We start from the raw sequence: 8,121 nt of genomic DNA on the forward strand, positions 1-8,121 counted from the left end.
GGAAGGTTTTAAACAATTCTTAATTTTCAGATTTTTAAAATTTGACAAAAAACTATTCTTATCAATTTTTGCGAAACTACTTCTCTTATAGTATTGTAAGGTAAAAAAAAAGGTAAAGTGTTCCCCTGTGCATAGCACCACGCCATGAAGGCGTATAGGGGGTGTGGGGGTAACGCCCCACACTTTCTTGATCCGGTCGTGTGTGGGGGTGATGTGATTGTATTCCTACAAATTGCATTGTAGTCCTACAAATACAATTTTGGTCTTGCTTTGAAGGTCTTTGCATCTGATTTTCAAATCCATTATCATTGTCAATTCACATTGCAAAACAGATTGTTAATCAACGGAGTACAGGGTGTCTACCAAAATAACAAATCCAAAATTCTTGATCTTTCTTCCCTTTTTCTTAACCTATTTAATCGCTCACTACTTAGGCATAGTTGCAAATTTAGATATTTTTATTCAGTGAAAAACCCTTACCAGAAGGCCGGTGAAGATGAAAACTGAAGCTGTGCTTGACTTGCTTTAATTATTAATGCATGTAAAAATTAATGCTCCAGATATCATCTTAGATGGGGAATGGCCACATTACGTTATGTAATATTTTTACAAAACTTTATGCATACAAAAATGTAACTCTTAAGAACCAAAGTAAACAAATTTTAAACACAACTCAATATAATTTAAATTTTCAAATATTCAATATTATTAAATCCCAGAACAGCTATATAACAATTTAACTCGCTACACTGTAAAAAAAAAAAAATAGCAAACATTCTTGACCACAAGCATGATTTCTTGACTATCTTGACTGGTAGACAGCCTGGAGTAAATATGTACATGGAACGTGTCCAACACTGTTAGCACTAAGAGCCTGCAGTTTCTATGGTTCAACGGACATCGCTGCATTGATATGTGCGAGAACCATTTCAATTCAACTTTTTTGGGACACAAATTTGATACATTATATATTAGAAAAATCAATTCATTTGTGAATATATATCCATAAGCATAAGATAAAAAAAAGAAAGTTTTAGTTGAGCAAAATGGGCATTTACAGCTGCAGGCATGCATTTGAGGAATCTTATGAACTTGAAGGTTACCAGCCTTACCACTCTTTCACTGTAGCATAAATCTGTTTGAACATAATTTCCTTACATCAGTCATATCCATAAGCATAAGATAAAAAAAAGTTTTAGTTGAGCAAAATGGGCATTTACAGCTGCAGGCATGCATTTGAGGAATCTTATGAACTTGAAGGTTACCAACCTTACCACTCTTTCACTGTAGCATCAATCTGTTTGAACATAATTTCCTTACATCAGTCTAATACTGGGATGCTTCTCCATTTTCTACCCAAGTATCAATTTGCAACAAATGAGAAAGGGCTATCTAGTCCAAACTTACCTGCACATTGTCATGTTCTTTTCAGAAAACCATAGAACAGATGTTGTTCACTTTGTTAATATTTACAATTTTTTTCTGAAATCTACTTGATGTCCTCTTTCCACATACATAAAATAGAAGAAATCATGAAACAAACTTAAAACTTCAGTAAATATCTGATATTCCCCGGACACCTATAACTTCTTCATTTTGTCAATTTTTGACATTTGTATTTACCTATCTGCTTCGCGGAACATTCTTTAATTCATTCACGTTTTTTTGATCAAAGTAATTGTAATTTTTTTTAATAAAAGTGTTTTTGTAACTGAAGAACGTACGTTTCCGCAAATGGTTTGTGGGGCTATGTGTTGATGGTTCGTGGGGCTATGCGAGAATGGTGGGTGGGGCTACGCATATTTCTTTCGAAACCAATTTTTAACTATTGTAACCTAAACGTGACCCTACCTAACCTAACCTTACCTGGTTCATGGGGCTATGTGTCAATGGTTGAATTTCCGCTATGAAACATTCCCACATCACACAAAACACCTTCCAGATGTTAAACAATGCTACAGGAACTTATTACCGTTAAGTAGTTTCTTCTGTAAAAATGAAAAAATCTGTCCGGGGAATATCAGATTAGTACCAAAACTACTTCTATGGATTCGAAATCCCAAGCGGAATATTCATAACGAATTTCCACAATGTGCATATAAATTGTTCACTCCTATTCTCAAGAGTATAAGCGAAATGCAATGACATAATTCGACACAAGTACAAGTAATATACATCAACGAAGAAAGCGTAACATCTAGAAGTTGGAATTTCAAATGGGTGGTTACAATACACGTGAACAAGATATGCGGAGCGATTATAGCCTGGCATTTATGCACAAAATGAGTGTATAGCAAAGGACATCAAATATTCAGAATATGTTAAGAGCTAAACTTTTCACAGAAGACAAAATAAATCTACTGTCATTTAATGAATATCTGAGATGTATCAAAGTTTAATGCAAAAGTGTATAACAATACACTGGGTGTGTTTTTTATTCCATCATAAAACAGAAGGTACAAGATAATGGGATTCTCACATATGAGGTGATGCACAAACATTACCAAACTAATTTATCCCACTCCCTAATCACAGCCTCTCTGCCTTTGCTCATTTACGCTGTACCATAGGCTATAGAAACAAAGTGAGAGTCCATGGTCACAATAAAATGTTCCAGCGATCTATGATCAATTGAAGGGCTTGGGTGGAAAACATGGTAAGTGACATTTTGGTATTTTTGAGTTACAAAGTAAAATGTGCCATCCATCAATTTTCGAGTGAACTTGCCATGTCATACAATTTGCATTGGACTCGGTGAAGCCTTCTGAAATTGGTAAACACAACACAAAAACAATTTATCTACAGTATAGCTTCTAATAATATTTTTTCATAATGAACTCTGAAATGACCAAGGTGTCACTTAGCATGTTTTACACACAGAGACCTTCAATTGCTTCCTATGAACATTTCTCTTGCATAAGTTACTCATTATTTTTCAAATCGTATAAGGAGTATATATATTTTTTTACCCAGTCAATTAGAGTAACATTAGCTTGATGGTACACTATCATCAGGCCTTTTCCCATTAATGAATGATATCAAGATAATTTGATGCACTTACTTACCTGAGTAACTCTCAACTGTACCAGGCTATACTGAATAGTTGAAAGCATATAATTCCTGTTGTAAATAATTTTTGGTGTGATACCACAGATTTTTATGTTACTTTTTTATAGATTGCCTGTGCATGTGTGCACATGGTGCATACATACTCCCTCCCATGGCTTCCAAGAATATCCACATGATACAAATTCATAAAATTGATTGATTGATTTAGTTTACTTTACTTCGCGTTTTGTGCCTCTTGGCTAATTTGCGAAGATGGCGATGAGTGATGAAATTGATGAATGGACATTCACAAACAACCGAGCCCGAGCGGGATTCGAACCCGGGACCCTTGGCATCGCAGCGCAATGTGCTAACCACTCAGCCACAGGGTCCGGCACAAATTCATAAAAGAACCAAAGGAATTAAGATAGTTAATTTTCCTAGACACATGGACATCACTGAGAAGTTAATTTTACTCGACACATGGACATCACTGAGAAACATTAAACTGTGTAATAAATAAAAATCAAAATTAATTTACAGGTAAAGCACTAATTTATTTTGAGAATAATCTTGTTCACTGGTCATACATAAAGGAAGGTCACATTTCATTATTTTCTTTGACTCTAAAAAAAAGGGGAAAGAACATAAGTTAAATGAAATTATGTTGTCCACGTATACAAAATACACATGTTTTGGTGACATTAAAACCATGTAGTAAAATGCATGGTTTTAAGGAAAATACAGTTTTGCAGGATAACTTTTTGATATTCAATCAATAGTATCAATGCACACAGCACTTGGATGAATACGAATTTAACGTCATGGAAAATGCTAAAACAGCGTTCACAATAAAAATCAAACGAAGAGATACCCAGGTGGCATCTCATAAAACTAGGATTCCTACGACTATAATTCACTGTCACACACACATGCTGATGCAGAAAATTGTGTGCGAGAGAAAAAGAGAAACATTGAAAACTGAGTGAATAGTCTTTGACAAAGTATAAGTTGACCACATTGTTATATTCATATGAACAGTCTATTCACAAGAAGCTCCTTTTTTACAATGCACAGGTGTAGGCTCTATTTCTACAGACATGATATCTGAGGTTCCTTGAAAATTTCAACATCGCCACTGTATATGATACCCATATTGTGGAAAACTGCACACTCGATAACAATGTCTCGAACTGTTTCCAAGTCTTCTGGACAAACATGGAAAACGTCGCTTCCATATTCCAAAGGTACTCTCCACAACATTCCTCTGCTGAGCATGGGCATAGTTGTACCTCTTTCAGGATCAGTTGGTGGGTCTTGGAATGGACTGTAGAGGTATGGTCGAGCTGAGCTGAATATCCCTTGCCATGAAGAATTGCATCTTGTCCTTTGGAATATCGAATTATCATAAATACTTCCTGCCCATCTAGCCATGAAGTCAAGAACTCACTTTTGGGACCTGCACTACCTGAAAAAATAACAACAAAATATCCTTAAGACTGATCTCACAATTTAAAATAAGAACATGGAAAGTTGTAAAGAAAATTCATTCCACATAAATTAATGCCTAACCACAAATTAACCCAATACACATACCTGATTATTAAAATGTCCATATCTTGTGCATTTTGAAATGCAGAAAATACTCATTGCTGAAGTTAATAACATGAAAATAACTGTGTTTGTAAAAGTTTTTCAGTATTATTCAAATCTAAACAATTGCTACATACCTGCCTAAACTACTTGCATAAGTGCACACCAGCAGGATGGTAAAATTATTCTCATCAGAAAACCTGTTCAGTATTTGCTTATAGGCACATGTAGAATATGATTTATGTAAATGCACCTGTGTACTATGAGAATATCGAAATTACAAAAGCAGAGTTTGGACCTAAATTAATTTATGTCAAATAAAAATTATCTGAAGGGATACAGCCTCTTCTGTGTACACCTTTGGAATGGAAAATAGAAGAGAAATATTCATGATTTCACAATTATGCTTGTTCAAATATGTTCATGTTAAATCATATATTTTTGTGTAATCATATATACTGTAGTAATAATAATAAAAAAAAAATCAGCGACTACCTTCATTCACCAGGTGATGAACCAAGCTTTGGGGCTATTTTCACCAGGTCTCTTGATTTGTCACTGTGGAAATTTATTTTTAAGACACAAATATTTTCTTGTATTCTATCTTTTGCACTGCATGTTAGGGAGGGCAGTTAGGTATTCCATTTGTGTATCTAAAAATAATCAGAAACTTCTATACTGCACAGGTTACGTAGTTTGATTAACTGTTATTGTCTTGTTCATTTTCCCAAGTTAGTGTGAGTAATTTGACATACATACATTGAAAATGTGTGAAAGATATATCTGGTCTCACCACATTGTGCCAGTAGTTGCCCAAAATAGAAATACTAGGTACCCTTAACAATCTGTACTCCCTCAAAAAAGTAAATGCCTTGCATGGTTTATGTTAAATGTTGAGGTTTTTCACTATTTTTAGCTCGCACAGATGTGTCATTGTGAAATAAAGTACGTCTGTTACCTTACTGTGAAACAGCCTGAGGGCTTCGTGCAAGTGAATATAGCACCCAGCACGACATTCCACAACAGGAGCTAAAATTTTTCGTCGTTAAGTTAGGAGTGTTAGGTTTGGAGTTGACGTGTTCTCTCGCTCTTTTTGTGTGCACATAAACTGTTTTTTACTAATAAAAGGCGGCGAAAGTAACCGTAGATGGAAGGTTTTAACTTACGCCGGTCATACTTTGGAATCAAATACATCCGTTATTTGTGTTTTCCGTAAGTTGGAACCAATTTAATATTACGTAAAACATCGAAATCTGTCCATTAAAAAGAAAACAAAACAATTCTTGAGGGAGTACATTGGGTTAACGGCACCGAAATCCTATTGTATTCCATTATTTTGCTACACAACTGAGTAACAAATCGATGCACTACTTCAGAATCAAATAATGTTCATGCAGAAGCAATATTATTATAATACAGGATTACACTTTTCTTTATGAATCAATAACCCGAAGAAAGAGAGGCAGTACAACCAATTAACAAGGTTTATGTTTCCTCAAACTAAGATAATTACGTAGAGAGTAGTTCAATTTACATACCTGATGCAAAACTGAGGCATAAAAACTGGACAAAACAGCTGTTGCAATGAGAAAATCTTCAAAATATCCATCCTCTTCATCATAGTTTCTAACTGCAACGTCCATTTTTATTTTCTCAAGAGAACATTCTGTATCTCAAGAGACCTGTTTCGTTCTCTTGGCGAATACCGGATCTTAAGAGACCGAATATCGCTCTTACGCTGCCAAGAAGTGTCTATGAAACAGCGAATCTTAAGATGGATCTTGAGAGAGAACTATGAAACGCCAAAAGTGTCTCTTGGCACAGACTGTTCTTATCCAAGATGGTGAAGTAAACCGTCTCTTGGCTAGTATCTTGAGATACGTTTATGAAACAGCATGGCGTCTTAAGAGAGGTCTCAAGACGCTTTCCTTTCTTGAGAAACGACTATGAATACGGGCCTTAACGAAACGAACGCATTCAACGAAAATAATTGGGCTCGTGAATCTTGTGAAATCAGTTATTTTTACAGACTTATGGGACACACTAGGCCAGTGACGTGCCCAAGGGGAGGTTGATTGGGTTTATAATCCCCCTTCCTTTTGGCCTAGTATTCGTAAAAAAAGAACATCAAAGGTAGGAAAAGCTGGCAAAATGAGGGCTCACTACCAGAAAAAAGTATTCGCAACCCCTCCCTTTCGAAAATCCTGGGCACGCCACTGCACTAGGCGGAAGCGCAGAGAAACTTTTCACATGGCGTCCAGCGGAAATAATGTCCTTACGGCAAAAATAAACTCTACTGTGCACACTTTTACTAATTTTAATTACATTCTAAGAACGGTTAAGGCATATTCATCTTGTGCAAATTATAATGCATTTTCCAGTTTGAATCCATCAGCACGCGTTGTCTGAAGGCAGCAGACAATTCTCACCCAACAAACCAGCCTCCTGGCCTGTGCGTTTGGTGAATCTCGTTCCCAAAGTGATCAGCATCACGCCCCTGACAGCCTTTAGCCCCCCCCGGGACGTACCTACAAAAAAAATATTATGTCATTCGACGCTGGGTGGGCGCCAGGACCGCTTCAAACGTTTGAAAATTTCCCGGATTTGAACCAGCCGGGGAGTTCATTCAATTTTGGTGATCCAAGATTGAAAATACTGAGCAGAGTTTACGCTGCTCACAGCTGGCGGAATGCTATCACCAGTGGCGTGCGGTGCTAAATCAGGCAGGGGAACAGGTGACCTGCACTTGCCCCCTCCCCTCCCCTCCCAAACCTGTTGTAATATAATACAGTAAGCCAAGTAAAATTCAACCCTTGTTGAAATAAACCAAATAAACATACGAAACATATGTTAAAAATTTTCAGAAGTGACATACATGAAGCACGTTAAAATTATGAAAATACCAATGTTAAAGCAAATATGATATAATGTAAACAAAACATTAAAAACAAAATTGTTGATGCGCAATAAAGGAAAAATTAATAAAAGCAATTTATGATTGATAAGAAAAAAAATGTTTTGTCGAAACAGATTTCATCTCTCCATTTGTAGATTAAGTTGACATCTTTTTTTCTAGTTGAGCATTGTATTTCAAACGTTCTTAATGAAATAATGGCAATCAGATGGCCGAGTTTTTTCATGACGTCCGCTAGATTTGTATAAATTGTGACCAAATCCGAACTGTTCCAAATTCCCTCTCGGGAACAAACAAGGACAACAAAAATTTGCCACTGGAAGAGTATCCAGTTAATCATTTTACAGAGTTGTAGTAACTTGTTTGAAAATGCCTTGTGTACAATTCGGTTTTAGTTTCTAATTAGGTTAGGATAGGTGTATGTCTGCTGTCTTTTCTGTAAAGTTCAATATACTAAAAGCTTTCGTCTTCAGCTGGTCGATCATACAACATTCGCAACATTCGCTTTCTTGTCCTGCGCTGCGCTTGTCTTGCTGGTGGAACAGGTGGATGCGAGCTGTTCCCTC

The sequence above is a fragment of the Lepisma saccharinum genome, chromosome 11 (genome assembly GCF_977018435.1).
Source record: "Lepisma saccharinum chromosome 11, izLepSacc3.1, whole genome shotgun sequence".
In the NCBI taxonomy this organism is placed as follows: domain Eukaryota; kingdom Metazoa; phylum Arthropoda; class Insecta; order Zygentoma; family Lepismatidae; genus Lepisma; species Lepisma saccharinum.